Genomic DNA, 20,657 nt, shown 5'->3' with positions numbered 1-20,657 from the left:
ACCCTCTCACCCTAATACTAAGAACCACTATTTAACACTAAATACCACTAAATACCACTAAGAACCACTATTGAACACTAAGAACCACTAAATACCACTCTGAACCACTATTTAAACACTAAGAACCAATATTTATAACTCCAAACCAGTGTTTTAATACTAAAGAACCCATATTTATCACTCCAAACCACTATTTAAACACTAAAAATCACTATTAACCACTCTGAACCACTAAGAAACACTATTTAGTTAATCGGAACCACTATTTGCCACTCCGAGTCACTGTTTTAACAGTACATAACCACTATTTAACACTAATTAACACTCTGAACCACTATTTTAACAATAAGAACCACTATTTATCATTGTGAACCTCTATTTTCAAAAAAACAAAGTTAAGAGGGAGGGAATACCTTAAATTTGATGCGAAATGGAATCATAGATAGCTTGCAAGAATTTCAGGTTTTTAAATACAAGGTTTGGCTTTGAGAAGAGAAGAGATTGAAGAAGAGGTTTTTAAACTATGGCTTTGAGGAGAGCTCGCCAAAACCATGGTTTTACAAGCCTTTGAGAAGAGGTTTTACAAGGTTACAAGAGGTTTTTATACTATTGGTTTGAGAAGAGAAGTGATTGAAAAAGCTCAAATGGAAGAACGGAAAGTTTTATGGGACTGTGAGAAGTGATTTAATGGAAGCTTTTTCATATGTTTGAGAAGAGAAGAGGTTGAAGAAGATGGTTTCGTTGCGTAGTAATCATGAAACAAGGTGAAAAGGTGCCTTTGGAAAACGTGAAAAATGAATGATTGGATGGGTTAACTTTAACACATGTAAGGGTATTGTGGTCCGAAAATGGGCTAAGTCTTCTCCCTCCAACCTTCTTTGAGAATTTAGAAATCACTACCCTTTCTGACAATTTCAGCTAAAAAGTAGATTTTTTTTTTCATTTTCCCCAAAAAAAAAACTTAAAAAATACGTCAAAAAATCTGGATGACCCGCGGGCCGACCCTGCCCGCACAGGCCGGGTGCGGGTCCAATCCCAATGACCCGTAAAATTTTCCATGTCATTTTGAGCCGGCCCATTTGACCCGTTTCCCCATGATTTAGAGGGAAATTATGTGATTATGAGAGTTTTTATATAGTGTAAGTCCTTATAGTTAGTATTTTTTTCAAAAAGTACTGTATGGCTTACATCGTACGATGATCCAAACCATCCATTTGATGGGCCACAATGTAAGTAGGTTGTATGCTAAAATTCATTTCCATAGGATAATTACAACCCTCCAATCAATAAATGTTTCCTAAATATGTCGTTCATCTATAGACTGCAAGGCTAGGATCATCACATGGAAATGTGTTTTTTAGCAACATCCTATTTACAATGTGACCCATCAGTTGGACGGTTTGGATCATCTTATGGTGTAAGTTATACAGTACTTTTTTTTGGAATAGGGAGTGTAAGAAATATGTTTTTGGTTTGCAAGCTTTGTCACAAAATTATTGTTAGAATATATATGGTGTAAGCCCATGTAGTGAAGTATTTTTTAATAAGCCGGTAGGAGTTCCCCCAAAACCCCAACTTACCTATCAAAAAATAAAAAATTGAAGTGAATATTTTACGGCCTACACCATAGGATGATCCAAACCGTCCATTTGATCATTCCCAAATGATGATCGCATCCCTACAATCTATAGATAAATGACATATTTTGAAAACCCCGTAACTGTGTTGGGATCATCCTATGGAAATTATTTTTCGCATACAACCTATGGTGTAAGTCCGTACAATCAACTATTTTTCAAAACAATCGTACGCCATGTATCATAGCACGATCCAAACCGTCCATTTAATGGGCCACAATATAAATTGATTGTTCCCAAAAATTAATTTACATATGATAATCCTTTGTTCACGCACGTGCATTGCACGTGCGTTTTTACTAGGCATCAAAAATTGTAGAATCATTTTCTTCGATTAAGTTTTCGTTTTGAAAATATAAGCCCTTTTTCATTCGTTTTGAAAATATAAGCCCTTTTTCAGTAGGATAATCCTAAAGAGACATAAAGGCACTCTTTCAGATGTAATCCTTCTAAAAGAAGATCAAAAAACAGGAAAGACATGAAGACACCCTTTCAAATGAAATTACCCTTCCATTAAAAAAAAGACATTTTTAAGTGTCTTCTAATGGAAATACTTTTTCGCAAAATGTCTTTGAAAAAACTCATTTTTCAAAAAAAAAAATATTAAAAAATTACAATAAAATATTTTGAAAACATCTACCGAGTACCCCCACCACAATATTGTGGATCTCCTCTATCATATCCGCCAACCTCCACAGAAGTGTAAAAACCACGAAGAAAATCCTAGTCGACTTGGCACGACACGGTCGAGTACTCAGTTTACACAGCTAGTACTCGGTTGATTCGGTCATAATTCGAGAGAGAGTCAAAGAAGTTTTTATTAACTCTGTAGGGCAAAATACGGAACGTGGCTAAGGTAAAAGGGAGTCGGCTCGGGACAGACGCGGGGGAGTTTTAAAACTATGCTCCACAGAGGAGAGCTACTCCCAACCATCCACAAAATAATATTGAGGGAGTCTCCCTCCACAATGAGCTTGCCCAAATCGCTACTATCCACAATCCCGATGCCCTAGAGGTGAGCCTTCACGTCAGCTTCATTGGAGTCTTTGATTCCAATGGGCTGCGAGAAAGCCCACCTAATGGAACCAGTCTGGTCTCTAAGAATGCCTCCCACTCCAGCCACGCCATTATTAGTGTTCATTTAGACATGATGAAGCATCAAATATAACTCTTCAAGGCTCTACAACTAAAATTTCAATCATGTGCAATTCATTCTAACTTTCGTTTGGCGCAGTACAGTATAGTTGATGCCGCAATCATACTTGGGGTGTAATTGGTAAATGAGGATCTCAATTCTTGAGGAGTGAAATTCGATATATTTCTTTCAGAAGGACAAAGCAACTCGAAAATCTTTTCTGCATTAGCCATCTGCTCTTCGCGGAGAGTGTCATCATGAATCACTCCGCTGCAAAGTCACGACACTGAAAAAAAATTATACCAAAATTTTACACTGAACATAATCAGCAAAAATCTGTAAGCAGTATTATAAAGTCGTATAATTGTTCAGCTAGTGTACATACTCTTCTCTTTCCAAATGTTAGTTTGACGTTCCTTTGTGAAGAAGAAACTTTGAACAGTTAAATAATATATCCATGTTATCGCTATGCTGTGTTGTACAGAGACTAAATTATGTGCATTCTTAAATAGATACATTTCTCAAATTGATAATAATAGAAGATCATGTAACACTGATTTTTTGACAAATAAAAATAGAAGAAATATTTAATTAGAATAGGACTAGGAAATTTTCCTATTAAAAAAGAAAACATTGGTACTCTAATGAGTAATTGATAGTCGAGAGTGTTACTTGAAACCTAACACTATGTCTCAGGAACAAATATGGGCTTCCGGGCATCGCAACTTCAACATGTGCATTTCAGTTTCTAGTTGTACAAACCCATAAGCTGCTTCTAGCAATGAGAAGAACTGCCACATGGGAAACACATGTTCAACTTTTCACATAACATTGGTTGTGTTCATCAAGCTCTTTTCCCATGACTGTTTTGTTTGTTCCTGCAGGATACGTTAAGATTTCCCCTATATTAAAAAATCATTAAGGTATGATATTGTAAAAGTATAACATTAAACGAAAGAAGTCTGGTATTTTATAGTGCAGTCTTATCTTATCAAGTTTGTCCTTATGTCTTGATAGGACCTCAACTCATTCCTTATAATGCTACTGTACTATCATTCAAAAAAAATGCTACTGTACAAGATAAACTACAATGATATTTTAGTCGCTGAGGGAACATATGGCACATATGTGAGACTTGCCAGGAGCCTATTTAGAAACAAGCATAAATAAATTACTAAGATGGATGAATCTGTTGGAGGACCATGAATCCATCAAGACTGGAGAGTTTTTGTCTTTAAAAACTAACAATCCCTTTTTTTGCAACACAACATGGATGCAGCAGAAAATGAAATGGGACGAGATGTCCCAATTACAACAATATCCTCATACACGCTAATCCCTCAATATTACACTCCCCGAAACAGACCACCTATAAATGCTCCCAAACAGATACACTATCTGTTACAACTACAGTCCTCAAAAGCAATCCCAAACAGTCCAAAGACATACTGCTGCGACCAGACTCTACAATGGAAATGAATCGCCAATTACTAGTTCTTCCCTGTCTACTCCTTTTGCTAGCTGGTCTTCCATCTCATTTGCAGATCTGAACTTGTGTTGCATCAACGGATTAATCTCGATTCAAATGTCTAGAATCTTTGCAATAACCCCAGCTATTCCTCACAGCCCGTTGATTTTCTGATAACCCACTATAGTACTTTTGTGAATAGACTCACAAGGTAAAAGGCAAAAGGACAAACTTGGTTATACTAGATAGTGTAAAAATTATAACATGAAATTAATACGTTGAACCATTCGAAAAAAATGAAACTAGTAAGCTGAATTTTCCACATTCTTATCAATGCAATTATTTTCATACCTTCGATTAATTAACTAAATAGGAATAATCAGGTTCATAAACCATGCACCATTAATCATGTATAATAAACTGTCCACCATCTGTTCCAGAAAGGATAACATGATAGCATATCATCATCTCGACTCGTGTACTTTATAGTGCATTCTATAAACCATGCACCATTAATCATATATAATAAAGTAACTGTCCACATTTTTATCAATGCTATCTATCTTGAGATCCTTTCTAGAAGAGACAATGGATAGCTGATCAAAAACAGAATTTCACCATTCCTCTTGATGAAAAGATTAAACATTGTTCATAAACCTTTTATATATGTGTATCATGAATACATAGATGTGTCTGACACCCTGTGACCACGACCCAGTACGTAAAACTTATCCAAGTAAAATATGTCCCTGAACATTGATGAAAAAACATCCACGTAGAAATGAGGAAAGAATCTTACCTGAGGAATGAAGCTAGATTAATAGGTGTGCATGCCTGGAAAAGAGCTTCTGGAATAACAGCTGAGTCCAAAAGAATATTGGACAGGGACATGTATTGCAACTTTGTTTTATATCGAATTAACCATTCCGTTAAAAAATGAGCTCGATACGCAACAACACAAGGTAGCCGTGCAAGTTGCAACTCCATAATAGCTGTACCAGACGTACTCAATGCGGCTCTGCTAGCCTGCACAGAATCCAAATGATGATTAAACATGAAAAAGACTAAAAGAGCATTGGTGCCTCTAGCCTAATCCATCAATCATATTTTACACTACATGGCTTCACCTTCTACACTATTATCATTATGACCTGAAATCTCCAGTGCCTACGCTTAAAACAAAAACCTAAGTATAAAATTTGGTTTAATAGAAAAAAAGACATACACTGAATGCATCATATTTTAGATTTCGTGAACTCCCAGATATCAATATTGCAGGCATTGTGGATGTCTGAATAGCTCTATAGATGTAGTTCTCCACATGCTGGTTAGGTGCCACTGGGATAACAGTTATCAACTCAGAAAAAGAGTTTTCAATTGTTCCATCGTATTTCAGAAAATGGGGGGCATGCGTGTGACCTCTTGCAATCTGCTTCCAGGAAGTAAGGTAATGACTGTGGCTCCTGTTAAAGACAACGCAGGAAGTATAAATACCTTTTAGTTTCAAGTTACTACCTAAAGCTTTTAGGTTATAGTACATGTAGTCCAATGATAAAAACACCCATCAGAGCAATACATAAGAAGTACTGATTGAAGATGGATATGAAATTATTTTTTTTAATCGATGTGATCTGGCAAAAAAGTAAAAAACAGACACTACAATATTATAAGCAACTAGAACCAAAACAGAGGAAGCTAAAACCTGCCAAGACCCTTGCTACTCAGGCGCATGATCTCTAATAATCATATTAAAATACGACACTCCATTTGCTAACTTGTCAGCCTCCACATTGGCTTCTCTTCACACATAACAAAAATGTAAATGGTGACCCTCTAAATCTCTCAGCACCTCTTCAAATTTCTTCCCACCCCATCTCTACTCCATGTAATTGGCATTGAGGGAATCACCGAATCACTTTTAAATGTGATCCCTCACACAGAAATGGGATAAGAAGTCTAGTTGCCTGTCTAAGAGCCAAAGCTTCTGCTTCGACGGAATTCCTCAATCCCACCAGACCAATAAAGTTGATCCTAACCTCACCATTTCTATCTCTTATGATTCCTCCTATACCTGCTCCACCCAGATTCCCCCAACTTGAATAATCAAAATTCAAATTCATCTTGACACTTCCTTCCCATTGGAAGAGGTTTCCAAATAGGAACTATTTTTGTTTTAGAAGCCACACTAATGGTAGCTCCACATTTTCACTTTCTCCTAAAAAATAAACTACTTTTACATGGACATATACTATAAATCTCAAACACTTACTATTCACCTACCATGTATAAAAGCTAACTGGCAAGTGAAGGAAGGGATATGAGTGGTGCGATAATGGTTGAGAAGTAAGTGAGATAAATAAGGACAGGGATTATCTGATAGGTGTTCATCTAAGGAAAATTTTAACTAAAAAGGTTAATTTGCATTTCCAATGGACACCAAAAAAAACTAAAAATCCTTCAGCAGAATATGCCTACACAGAATATGTTCTCTAAAATGTGAACGGCTAGATATGCTTTGTGATTAATTTTACTGTTATTTCTGAATATTTTGGATAACAGCCAATCAGAAAGTGATGGCAAACAAAAGCTAATCTGCTTCCCTTTGTTCTAGGCAATTTTATTTTATGCATACCTCAATGCTTCGCTAGGAAATTTTATTTAATACATACCTCAATGTTCAGAAAAAATCACCAAACCCGAGAATTACACAAACTCTCTGACATAAACTAACCTGGACCACAGAAGAACTTGAACAGGAATGGCTTATTGAACATAAGAGTTCGTCAAATTTCAGAAGAAAAAACTACCAGAAGATATTCCATGTTTACTTCGAAAGCCTTCACCATCTCCTTGCAACTCCCATTTATTTGATGGTGGACGCTTCCCTAAGCAAGAAATTCCTTCTGAATGTCAAAATCAAGTTGCATGTCCAAGTTGAAATGAACAAGTATATCATGAATAAAAGTAACAAGTATATATCATGAATAAAAGCAAAACAGTATATGAGTTCCCAACATGGTAATAGTCAGCTATCACACCTCATGGAAAACAATTCACTTTATCAAAAAAGAAGTGAAGTTGCCAGAAGTGACGATTCTTGATGATTATATGAACTCGGTGGATACTCCAAACAAAAACAAAATGCTTCCAAATCAGCTCAATCCACAGGCCTCATGTATTCTTTTCTTTTTTTGATGACGTAGGGTGTCCCCACCCCACTTTGTAGAGTGGGACTAATTCCCTCCGGATGCGCGCAATCACCCGTAAACCACGCGCATCGGGCAAGCCCAGGGGGATTCGAACTCTCGTCTCTGGGGAGCATACCCAAGACTTTAAGCCAAAGAGCCACACCTGTACGGGTTGGCCTCATGTATTCTAATTGAAGCATTTCAGCAAACATAACGAAATGCTATATAACTTATGCAAGATATACATATAATCTTAACCAGATAGTTTTCAAAGCTTTGTGACATATCTCTGAAAGAAAGAACAGCAAATTCATACCGAAATCGAATTTAAAGCATCCTAAAACATGGGGTGACCAACAAATGTCGCTGCCAACCCATTTGAGCTGCAAACTTCTTCCTCAAATGGAAGAATACACAATATATGATCCACAAACACAGATAGCTCTTTGAGCCTAGTTTCGCCCCCTTTCCAAGCCCAGAATGAGGGTGCAACATAATGGATGTGAACAGGACTAGTTACTCCTTGTTGACTACATCTAGCTGCAAAAAAAAATGGTCTTTTACCACCTTGCACTCCATAAAATCTATATTCTATGGAAACATTATTTCCTACACTAATAAAAGAATAAGAAAAATGTAGAAGATTACCCCTTAATTTCTTTAGAAAATGGAAAGAGAATCCTTTTGAGTCGACTGTCACTACAACATGAGGCTGAAACAAGATAGCAGCTTCTGTTGCTTCCTTTAACTTCATCTGCCATTTCCAATTCCCAACGTTCAAATAAGAACCAAATTAGCTGAGCTACATCGATGGGAAAACTCATGTGTTAATGTATAAATGATTAAATAACACCAATTCCAACAACTAAAGCTTTTGGAGTAACTGGTTGCTTCACGTGGTATCGGAGCGATTGCCTCAAGGCAGTCCAGGGTTCAAAACCCAACAACTCCTTAATAGTAAAAATCCATCTGTATTGCCTTAAGGCATGGCACGGCATGGCCTGGGTTCAAAACCCAATGGGGCCATCTGGATTGTAGAAGCAGGAACCTTCTCTCGGGGTGCCGCTCCCACCTTGGAACCTCGATTCAGCGCTCCTTAGAAAGGAGCTTTCAAGGAGCGCGACCCCAGAGAGACGGGAACCGCTCTAATAACGCTCCCAGCCTGCTTCTATTACTCTGTAAGTCCAACCATCACTAACTTCCTTACATCAAACTCCTCCAACTCTTCAAAGTACTTCATTGGAGCAACCACAAAGGCTTGTGCATCTTCAGAAGGCACAAGGAACGAGTGCACATAAATGAAGATGGTGAAGATGGTTAGAAATTAGCTTTTAGATGTACTTAAATTTTGAAAGATACATATGAAAATGGTTAAAAACTATTATTTTTTGATGTACTTGAATTTTGAAAGATATAAAAAAAAAATATTACATACACCCTCTAACGACGCTCCCAAACTTAGACTCTTCTAGACCCCACGCTTCCCCGCTCCCGCTCCCACCTCCGCCCCCGCCCCCGTACCCGCTTCGTGCTTCTAAGGTCTGGATACACAGATTTTAGAATCTTGGATTTCTTCAAAATCGTAAATGGGAGACGAGCGAAGGAGACCGGCTATCATTTTCTGATTTCTAGCCCTTCTTTCCATCAGCAAGAGAATAGATGGGGGAGAGATTTCTAAAACATGGAGTTCTTACTTAAAATCCAAGATTCTAAAGAGAAGCGAAACGAACGGTCTCCTTCTTTTCTTGTCTCCCATCGGAAATCCAATATACTAAAGTCCGTGTATCCAAACGGCCCCACAAATCCTTGATATTAAAAATTCATGTGTATGGCGGCCAACCGAAAAAAGAGGAGTCACACCTAAGGGGTCGCATTAAAGTATAAATGATTAAATAACACAAATTCTAACAGCTTAAGCTTTTGGGGTAATTGGTTATTTCACAATAAGGACAGTGTAGGATGCTCACCCTAATCTTATTCAAATGTGGCAACAATTCCCAAACACCCATTACTGCAATATCCTCCATTGGGTAAAGGGATTTCAATCCTTCCTTGCACATCAAGAGCCTGACCAGAAACAGATGATTTCAGTATCTGAAAAACAATAGAAAGGGAGAATTGAGACCTCAAAATATAGCAGAACAAAATGATAAAGAGTGGATTGTTTATACTGCTAGAAAAAAAGAGATGGATTTTATTATAAGGGAATATCTTATCTTACCCTCCAACGCCAGAGAAACGAACAGGAAAAGGAGAAAGGTGTTTGAGAGAAGCCATGAGACTAGAAGCTATGGAATCCCCAGAAACCTCTCCAGAGACCATGAAAACCCTAAGCTCTCCCTCTTTTGCAGCCACGTCTATCACTCTGCTAGAAAATGATATCCCCAATATCCACAAAAAGCTTATCCTATTATTATTCAGCACCCTCATCATATTCTCAATGTCTTTAACTCCACTTTCTTCCTACCTATTCCAGGTGTTTTCCAGAGACAACTCCATTAGAACTATTTGAATGAAGTTTTTTTTTCTTGGAGTTCTGATGCATGTCACATGTTTGATCAAATGTGCATAAAAGACTCATCCGGTTTCAAGTTTGTTGTTATTTTGATTCAGGTGGACATGGTTCCGTTCGGTTTGGTTCTGGGTTTTGGGGTATACCCAGAACCAAACCATATGTAATCGGTTCCCAGAATTTGGAACTAGAACCGAACCATTTATCTCTGGAACCAAACCGAACCAAAACCGAACTTGATCGGGTCGGGTCGGTTCTGGGTTTACCCAGGTGCAATGTATACCCAGTTTCTGAGTTATGCAATGTATATCCATTATCCAGTTTTAGATGTCATGCAATCCAATGTATATTCTTTCACACTTTCTTAAGACAAATTATGCAATCATTAGTCCAGATCACTGTAATTTGTCATAGTAAACTTAAGACAAACGCAATCAATGTATACCCGGTGAATCTTAAGACAGTGAAACTTAAGACACGCACACAGAGTCATGCAACTATGTACACTAACATTAAAAGGCAAAGCAAAATGTTAAAGGGGGGTGAATTAAAACTTAAAAGGCAAAGCAAAACGTTAAAGGGGGGAGAATTTTCTCATGGAAACGGGGGTGATTTATCAGTTGGGAGTCGGTTCTCGGTTCCATGAACCCAAACCCAGAACCGAACCATATACAATCGGTTCCCAATAGTTTGAACCGGAACCGACGAACCATATAAATGTGGAACCAAACCGAACCAAACCAAATAGGCCGGTCCGGTTCGGTTCTTCAGGTTGAACCGGAACCATGTCGACCCGTACAGCCCATAGACTCAAGCTGTGTGGAGTTGGAGATGATTTAATCTATGTATTTTTATTTTTTAAATTTGGCTCTACATATGTCTGAAACTGGTTCTTAAGCTTTGGATTAAATTTTCTATTTTTGAAAGTGTTAACATAGATATTTGAGAATGAAATGTTGTGTGTTAGCCTACTTGCCCTTACACACACATATATATTTATTATGAAAAGAATATAATGCCCTTAGGCTACATAAGCTTATTCTAACACTCCCCCTCAAGCTGGAGTATGAATGTCATACATGCCCAGCTTGTTACATAAATCACTCAATCGAACTCCATTCAACGGCTTGGTAAACATGTCTGCAATCTGATCATTCGTTCGAAGGAACTCGGTTTGAATTTGGCCTGTCTGAATCCTGTGACGAATAAAGTGACAATCCACTTCTATATGCTTAGTTCGTTCGTGAAATACCGGATTCATAGCTATGTGAATGGCTGACTTGTTGTCACAGTAGAGGGACGCAGGTGAGGAGTATGAGAATCCAATCTGTGACGTAAACGATCGTAGCCAAATTAATTCATAGCTTGTGTAAGCCATGGCCCTGTATTATGCTTTTGCACTGGATCGTGACACAACCTCCTGCTTCTTACTCTTCCAAGATACTAGATTTCCACCTATAAAGGTACAATAGCCATTAATAGATCGCCGGTCAGCAGGAGATCTGGCCTAGTCTGCATCAGAGTATCCCTCAATTCTCAAATGTTTATGCTTCCTGAAGAGAAGACCTTTCCCGGGAGCTTTCTTCAGATACTTCACTATCTGAATCATCTGAATCACGGCTGACCAATGTGATGTCCGAGGTGCACTCATATACTGGCTAACCACACCAACAGCATATGCAATATCCGGAAGAGTGACTGTGAGATAGATCAACCGTCCTATTAACCGTCTGTATCGACCAGGATCTTCTAGTGGCTCCCCCTGATCAGGTGAAAGCTTGACATTCGGATTCATAGGAGTTTGTGCAGGCTTTGCCCCCAGAAGACCTGTTTCTTCCAAAATATCAAGAGCATACTTCCTTTGGGACAAAGATAGCCCCCTTTGTGAATGTGTCACTTCAATGCCTAAGAAGTATCTCAGAACACCAAGGTCTTTTGTGCTGAATTCATTCTGAAGAAAATCTTTGAGGCGTTGTATTCCTGCTTTGTCATTCTCTGTAATAACAATGTCACCAACATATACAACCAGGAGAATCAAACCATCCTTGCTTCAAGAGTTGAACACAGAATGGTCTAAATCACATTGTTTCACACCAAATTGTAGGATGGCCTCACTGAATCTCCCAAACCAAGCACGAGGAGACTGTTTAAGACCATAAATCGCCTTTCTAAACTTACAGACGGTATGCTGCAACTCCCCCTGAGCAACAAACCCTGGTGGTTGCTCCATATACACCTCCTCCTGCAAATCACCATGGAGGAACGCATTCTTGATATCCAACTGATATAATGGCCAAGACTGATTCACGGCCAAAGAAATCAATACACGGATGGATGGAATCTTTGCCACTGGAGAGAATGTCTCAACATAATCAATCCCATAAGTCTGAGTAAAGCCCTTTGCAACAAGACGGGCTTTTAGCCTCTCAATAGAGTCATCAGGTAGGTATTTGATGGTGAACACCCACTTACATCCGACTACCTGAGCACCAGGAGGAAGGGAAGCCAACTGTCATGTCTGGTTTTTGGCCAAAGCATCCATCTCAGCCTCCATAGCTACTCGCCATCCCGAATCAAGCATAGCCTCTCGAGCAGAGTGAGGAATAGAAATCGATGACAAAGATGATATAAATATGGTATACGAAGGAGATAACCGAGCATAACTTACAGCATCAGAAATAGGGTGATGAGTGGTACGAGAACGAGTACGGCTCGTAATGGGGCATCAAGAGATTCATCAACCTGAGCAACAGCATCAGAGGTGAGGGTAAAGGACTTGCTTACTGAGAAGAGATGGCAGGGCATGAACGCTCAACTGAAGTAGCAGAACGCTTGTGAGTATATACCTGGAAGGGACGCTAAATCGGATCCGGTGGAAAACTTGGAACCGGATCCGGTGGCAAACTTGGAACCGGAACCGGCAATGGCAACGGAGGAGGAGATACCGGTAAAGAAGAGGAAGCAGGAAGCAGGAAAGTAGGAAGTATCCTAAAATAAGGAAACATCAGCACTGATAAATTTGCGGCGAAGCTGAGAACTGTAGTATCGGTAACCCTTCTGGGTTCGTGAATAACCCAGGAAAACACACTTGATTGCCCTTGGGGCCAATTTATCAAGTCCTGGGGTGAGATCCTGAACAAAGCAAACACACCCAAACACCTTGGGAGGTAACGAAAACGGATCCCCAGAAGGGTGTAACACTGAAAAAGGGGACCGATTGCTAAGAACTGAAGATGGTAGACGATTAGCCAGAAAGCAGGCTGTAAGCATAGCGTCAGCCCAAAAAGATTTGGGAACATGCATCTGATACAGAATTGTGCGAGCTATATCTACAAGATACCGTATTTTCCGCTCGGCAACACCATTCTGTTGTGAAGTGTGGGCACAAGACGACTGATGAGTAATTCCACGACTAGAAAGAAACTCCTGAAAACCGTGCCGATCAGAAAAATACTTGATGGGACACAAATACGGCGTCGTTCTCAGATATCGCCACGTGTCGTCCATGCACAAGGAGAGCCTAGCCATCATGAAGAAAGACGTTGGAAAATGATAAAGACCATGCAAACATGACACGTGTCACCGTCCAAGCCTCATGAAATGGCCGGCAAAGCCACGCGCGCCGGCGAGGCAGGGGAACGGCCCAATCCTGCAAAGGAAGGCTTTCTCTCCATAATGATGAAAAGGGCCGCTCACCTCCCTTTAAAAGGGAGGGAAAGGAAGAAGAGAGAGGATCCACATTTTTTGGAAAGGACTTCTCCCATTCTCAGACCCGCAAAAAGCAACCGGAAAAAGAGGCGAGGCAACAACAGAGGAGACTAGGAACGCAATCCCACTCTCCCTGCTAGTCCCCTCCGACCCACTCATTCACACACCCAGAAAGGAGCCTGCGCGTTGGCCCTGGTAACCCTGATCAAAACCCCTTCCCCTTCTCGCTGTCCTTTATATTGATTGGTCAAAGGATCTGACTTGGGTGTCGAAGTGGTCGTCCGGGACCCACCCCGGACCCCCTGACCCCCTTTGTTTGTGATTGCAGACCCCGCGGAGGCCCTCTACCGACCGCGCGATCACCGACCCGGATTCAGACGCCATCATATTGGCGCCATCCGTGGGACTCTTCGAGTACTGAACGCCTTATGGCGATGAGAAACCACACCCAACAGTAAGAAACAGGGTAATAACCAGGAGTCAGGCTCAGCGCGCACAAACCAATACCTCAAGCTCCCAAGAGCCCAACTCACCACTCTCGGGCCGACACCAGCCCTCCTTTAGCGCACCGCAGATGGTCCCCACCATGGAGATGTTCAACGAACTCCGCCGAGAACTACTCCAACGCTTGCCTCCTCCGGCCCCGGAGAGGCCCCTGACAACGCAGGACCAGACAGAAGCCTATGACGAAGGCAACGAGGAACAGCCAGGGGAGCGTCATCCCCGGCGAAAGCGAGCACCGACTCGCCGGACGCCGTCCCCATCGACGAATAGCCCTTTGCCCCCCGCAGCTAGGGGACACCAACGAGACAACGGGAAGCAGGCTACGCTAAGCCGCGCTCCCCCTGTCCAAGCTGCCCGTCTCCAGGAACCGCCCCTGGCTCGGGCGGAAGAAGTAGTAACCTCAGCGCAACCGCCCAGCGTGGATCTGATAGCCGACCTGCAGAGGCAGATTCGAGAGGTAAAACTAGAAATGAAGAAGCCCTACGCCCACGGCATCCTCGACGAATGGGAGAGGGAAACGGCATCCCCATTCACCTCGGAGGTCTTAAAAACCCCAGCAGAAGCAGGCATAGACCTCTCCCGCTTCGGTCTGTACGATAGAAGCACGGACCCCCTCGAGTTCCTCCAAACCTTCAAAAGGGTAATGACGCTCCGAGGCGCGTCGGACAGATTCATGTGCAGAGCCTTTGCCTCCCTGTTAAGAAAGACCGCTAACGACTGGTACATGAGATTGGAGCCCGACTCCATCCCATCCTTCCACGAATTCGGAAGGAAGTTCAGCGCAAGATTCGCCAACAACCGCCTCTGGCATGATCCAGCGGACACCCTCTTAGCCCTCCGGCAGGGAAGAAACGAGACCCTAAGAGACTTCATGTTAAAATTCAACGCCGAATTGGCCCAACTTTCTAACATGGACGTCCAAATAGCGGTCGCAACACTAAAGCACGCCACCACCGATCCCAATCTCAAGCTGCATCTCACCCTCAAGCCACCACGGGACCTACAGGAACTTGAATCCAAGGCTGACAAGTTCGTACGAGCAGAAGAAGCATGTGCCTGAGAGCGGAACCAGCCCGGCCCCGATGAAAGAAAAAACAACGACGACCGAAGGATCCTGAGGCCGAGGGCCGAGGAGAAACAGGCGAGGCGGAACCCCATCCCCGTCTTCGAAAGACTGGGAAGCGCCCCATTAAAGGTTCCCCTCTCCCATGTCCTACTAGCCATCAGAGATCAGGGTCTCCTGACCCCCCCCCCCCAAGTGAATGGCCACGGACCCAAAGAAGCGGTCCGCCAAAAAGTTCTGCGAATTCCACGGGGACCACGGCCACGAAACTGACCATTGCTTCCACCTCCGCCTCCAGCTGGAAAGGCTGGCCGAAGAAGGGCACCTAAATCAATATCTCAGAAGCCCTGGCGGAAATTCGCGCGAGGTCCAGCATCCACCCGACGAACCCAGAGGTAGGCGTCAGTCGCCCAATAGGCGCCGGTCCAACAATCGTCGCCGATCCGCAAGTCGACGCCGATCCCCTAGCAGGTATCGCTCCCGAAGCAGACGTCGATCCCGCAGTAGACACGACACACGCCACCACCAGCGCCCTCGGAAAGACGAGCCCCCCGAACAACCGTAGGCCCGCGAATAGCCGCCTACCATCGTAGGAAAAATCAACATCATCGCGGGAGGACCGGCAGCGGGAGGGCCGACAACAGCTGATCGGCGGGCATACGCAGAGCGGGTGTTCTCCATGGATATGCCTTCCAAAAAGGCCCGAACGGATCCACCCCGACAAGACCAGATCATCACTTTTTCCAACGAAGACCTCAACGGGCTACAGGTCCCGCACGACGACGCACTGGTCGTCAGGCTAGTCGTCGCCAACTTCGACATAGGAAAGATTCTGGTCGACACGGGAAGCTCCGTCAACGTATTACACCTCGGAACCTTCGAAGAAATGAAACTGGGCAAAGAGAGGCTGGGACCCATGGAGTATTCCATCTACGGGTTCTCCGGTGCGTCCGTACGGGTCGACGACAATATCGACTTACCCGTGACCTTTGGGACGTACCCCCTCCAAAAAGCCATCCTGACCACCTTCATGGTTGTAGACATACCGTTCACTTACAGCGCCATCATCGGGCGCCCCGCTCTAAGAGATTTGGGGGCAGTGGTCTCCACCCCCCACCTCAAGATGAAATTCCCCACTCCAACCGGAGTAGGGGAGGTCCGGGGGCAGCAGATGATAGCACGTCAATGCTACGCAGCAAGCCTAAGAGGAACCAATGCTCCGGCCGAAAACTTCACAATCGGTAGTGAAGACCCCCGGCAGTGGGCCCGCACAATAAGAGGAGAACCCGCCGAGGAGCTAGACTCCATCTCCATAGCCCAACATCAACCATAGAGACGAGTCCGGATCAGTTCCCTACTAAAAGGCCCCCTGCGAGACCAGATGATCGACTTCCTCAGAACCAACGAAGACATGTTCGCATGGTCCGCCAAGGACATGCCCGGGATACCCAAGGAGTTGGCCGTTCACAAGTTAAACGTGAACCCAGCCCTTAAACCCGTCAGGCAGAAGAAGAGGAACTTCGCGGTAGAACGTCAAACTCACATAAAAGCCGAAGTGGAGAAGCTACTACAAGCCGGGTTCATCAGAGAAATTCGGTACCCCAAATGGCTGTCTAACGTCGTGATGGTCAAGAAAGCTAGTGGAGACTGGCGGGCCTGTATAGACTTCACAGACCTCAACCGGGCCTGCCCAAAGGACCCCTACCCCCTCCTGCGCATAGACCAACTCATCGACGCCACATCCGGGCACGAACTCCTCACCTTCTTGGATGCATTCTCGGGTTACAATCAGGTAAAAATGCACGAGCCCGACATCCCGAAAACGGCGTTCATCACCGATCAAGGCGTCTACTGTTACACCGTTATGCCCTTCGGGTTGAAAAACACAGGCGCCACCTACCAGCGGCTCGTAAATAAGCTATTCCAGGCGCAAATCAGAAGAAACGTAGAGGTGTATGTCGACGACATGCTGGTAAAAAGTTTGGAGTCCTCCAAACACATCTCCTACCTTCAGGAGACTTTCAACACCCTACGACGAGCCCGAATGAAGCTGAACTCCGCAAAATGCGCCTTCGAGGTGACCTCCGGAAAGTTCTTAGGGTTCATGGTTAGCCAGAGAGAGATTGAGGCCAACCCTGAAAAGATCCAGGCCATCCTAGACATGGAGCCCCCGACAACAGCGGTAGAAGTACAAAGGCTCGCGAGTCGAATCACGGCCTAGGCCGATTCATGCCAAAGTCGGCGGAGAAATGCCAACCCTTCTTCAAACAACTGAAAAATATACGAGAATTCGAATGGACCCCGGCCTGCCAAGAAGCATTCGACGCCCTGAAACAATACCTTCAGACACCACCCGTACTCACCAAACCCGAGCTGGGGGAAGAACTATTTCTGTATCTGGCCATCAGCCCCACGGCGGTAAGTGCGGTATTGGCCAAGCAAAGCGACAAGAAGGAACATCCGGTGTACTACGTGAGCAAGACTCTCCACGGTGCGGAGGTCCGGTACCTAAACATAAAGAAATTCGCCCTCGCAGTCGTCAGCGCCGCCCGGAAGCTCCGCCCCTACTTCCAGGCCCACCCCATTGTGCTTTTGACCGACCAACCCCTGAGGAAAATTCTCCAAAAACCAGAGACCTCGGGCAGGATGGTAAGTTGGGCCGTCGAGTTGGGAGAATTCGACATACAGGTCCGACCGAGGCCGGCTATTAAATCCCAAGCCCTCGCTGACTTTATAGTGGAATCCACAGCCCTGGCCACGGAACCAGCAACAATGGAAAATGGCAAGGGCCCCACCGAACAGACGGCTCGCAAAGACGTGGCGTCAGACTCAGCGGAACAGAGCGACGAGATTCATTGGACCCTGCACGTTGACGGCTCAACAGGCAAAACACGGCACGGGGCGGGAGTGGCCCTCCACGGCCCAGAAGGATTTACACTGGAATACGCCCTCAAGCTAGATTTCAAAGCCTCCAACAACGAGGCTGAATACGAAGCCTTGCTAGCAGGACTAAGTCTAGCCGCAGAGCTCGGTGCGGAAAAGTTAAAAGTCTATAGCAACTCCCAGCTCGTCGTCAACCAAGTAAACGAGATATACGAAGCCAAAGGCCTCAGAATAAAGAGATACCTCCAGAAGGTAAAAGAAAAACTGCAAAGAATGGGAAAGGTCGAGATCCTCCAGGTACCGCGAGACATGAACAGTCGAGCAGATGCATTGTCAAAAATGTCCACCGAAGAGACCCATGACTTCGGCACCGTGCTCACAGAGATACTGCCCCACCCCAGCATCGACGAAGTGCAAGTTTTGGAGATTCCACCTGGACCGAACTGGATGGACCCCATCATGCGATACCTGAAAGACGGGATACTGCCCGAAGACAAGCTGGAAGCCCGACGCCTAACCGCAAGAGCCGCCCACTACGTGATCCACGGGCCCAGGCTCTACAAACGGTCATACGCATGGCCGTACCTCCGATGCCTGGTACCCTCCGAATCAGAGTACGCGTTACGAGAAGTACATGAAGGAATCTGCGGAGACCACGGAGGCGGCAGGACTCTGGCTCAGAAAATTGTGAGGCACGGCTACTTCTGGCCTACGATCCTCAGGGACGCCAAGGAGTTCGTCAAAAAATGCAGCCCATGCCAAAGGTACGCGACCACCCCCCGTCAACCGGCCACACAATACACCGCGATGGCAGGGCCCCTGCCTTTCGCCATGTGGGGCATGGATCTACTCGGACCCTTCCCAAAAGCCCCCGGGGGGCGTACAATGTTGTACGTCGCCATCGACTACTTCACCAAATGGGTCGAGGTCAAAGCCGTGGCAAAACCCAATTCGAAAGCGACGGATAAGTTCTTTTATCACGACGTGGTCTGCCGTTTCGGCATCCCAAAGACACTTGTAACAGACAACGGTCCCCAGTTCGCAAGTGCTGAATTCGGCAAATTCTGCGATAGCCTAAGCATCGAGCATCGTTTCGCCTCCGTAGCACACCCCCAGGCCAACGGGCAAGTAGAGGTAACTAACAGGATCTTGCTTCAGAGCCTCAAGAAGCGATTGGGAGAAGCTGGGAAAAACTGGGTAGAGGCGCTCTCTAGCGTCCTCTGGGCCTATCGAACGACGCCGCGGACCGCGACTGGGGAATCCCCTTTCAGCTTAACCTTCAGGGCCGAAGCGGTCATTCCGCTAGAAATTGGCCTCTCCAGCTTCCGCACGGAGAATTATGACGAAAAAGGAAACTCTGAACTCCTACAGAATACTCTCGACCTCGTGCTCGAAAAAAGAGAGCAGGCCCTCCTCCGAACCGCCTCCTACCAACAGAGGGTGGCACGGTACTACAACGCCCGAGTAAAAAAGCGCTCGGTAAAGCCCGGAGACTTGGTACTACGGCAGGCGGAGGTATCCGACCCCCACAACGCCAGGAAACTCGCACCTAAATGGGAAGGACCATACAGGATCGTTCGAGCACTCCGCCCCGGGGCCTACCAGCTAGAACGCCTCGACGGGACCCCAGTCCCTCGCAGTTGGAGCATGGACAATCTCCGAGAGTTTTACCAGTAAAAAGATAGGGTAAGTCACGTGTTTTCCTTTAAAAGTATGACGAGTGTTTTGTTTGTTTCCTTTTTGTGTTTCTAGAAACAAAGATGTATTTTCCTCCTTAACAAATCAATGGAATAGCTTTTCTACCTGAGCCATACGCATCTCCACTTTCCGGCCCATAATAAATAAGGGACCCAAAAGAAGACAGGGAGTGAGACAGAGGTACCACCGGGGCCGCCCCCCGCCAAAGATACCCTAAAACGCTCCCCATGAAAGACAGTGAGTGAGACAGAGGTAGCATCGGGGCCGATCCCCTCGAGAATACCCTAAAACGCTCCCCATGAAAAAAAGACCTCCCTTTAAGGGCAGGCGGGACCCATTAACCCCGAACTGATCACTTGAGCGGAAGATAGTCCTTCCATAAAAAAGATGCCCTACGGGGTGTACTGGGAGTACCCTCGCCAACAAAGATCACAACTCAAATAGCCCGAAGAGCAATACTGAAAGCTCAAAGATCTCGCGGCACATCATATATAAAGGAAAGAAAGATAGTTCAAATGATATTACAGACCAAATACGTCAATAAGACCAAAAGAGAGAGAGAGCAAACTTCCCGAGGCATCCGAACATTACTGAGCCCCCTCAGAAGTCTTGGCAACTACAGGATCTACCAAGGCAGCCACCTCCTCCTCGACCGACCCCGGTACTTCCACCGGTACCGGCGAAAGACCCTCCGGAGCGCCTCCCTCAGCCTCATGCATCAGCTTGTCAAGGGGGAAGGAAGGATCGACCTCGCGGACACACCGCCGGCATTCAGCAAATGCGTCTATCTCAACGTCAATGCTGAACGCGGCCGCGGCCTTGAGAAACTCCTCAAAGTCGCGCCATTCCTCCCGCGCCTTC

The 20,657-nt window shown here is 44.6% G+C and overlaps 1 pseudogene across 1 annotated transcript; it reads right to left on the bottom strand.

Moving 5' to 3' along the window:
• Nucleotides 1-3,067: 3,067 nt before the first annotated feature.
• On the bottom strand, nucleotides 3,068-10,046 carry LOC143890002 (putative lipid-A-disaccharide synthase, mitochondrial; annotated as a pseudogene). The gene is made up of 8 exons (XR_013255097.1): nucleotides 9,650-10,046; nucleotides 9,396-9,495; nucleotides 8,077-8,182; nucleotides 7,750-7,968; nucleotides 7,048-7,131; nucleotides 5,466-5,703; nucleotides 5,040-5,266; nucleotides 3,068-3,650 (listed from the first exon to the last, which is right to left on the bottom strand). The product of XR_013255097.1 is annotated as a putative lipid-A-disaccharide synthase, mitochondrial (transcript).
• Nucleotides 10,047-20,657: the final 10,611 nt, after the last annotated feature.

This window comes from Tasmannia lanceolata, unplaced genomic scaffold (genome assembly GCF_043159265.1).
Source record: "Tasmannia lanceolata isolate RefF3 unplaced genomic scaffold, GAP_Taslan_0.1 ptg000013l, whole genome shotgun sequence".
Taxonomy (NCBI): Eukaryota; Viridiplantae; Streptophyta; class Magnoliopsida; order Canellales; family Winteraceae; genus Tasmannia; species Tasmannia lanceolata.
Note: the sequence above shows the minus strand (reverse complement) of the source record. Positions and strands in the feature narration are given on the sequence as shown.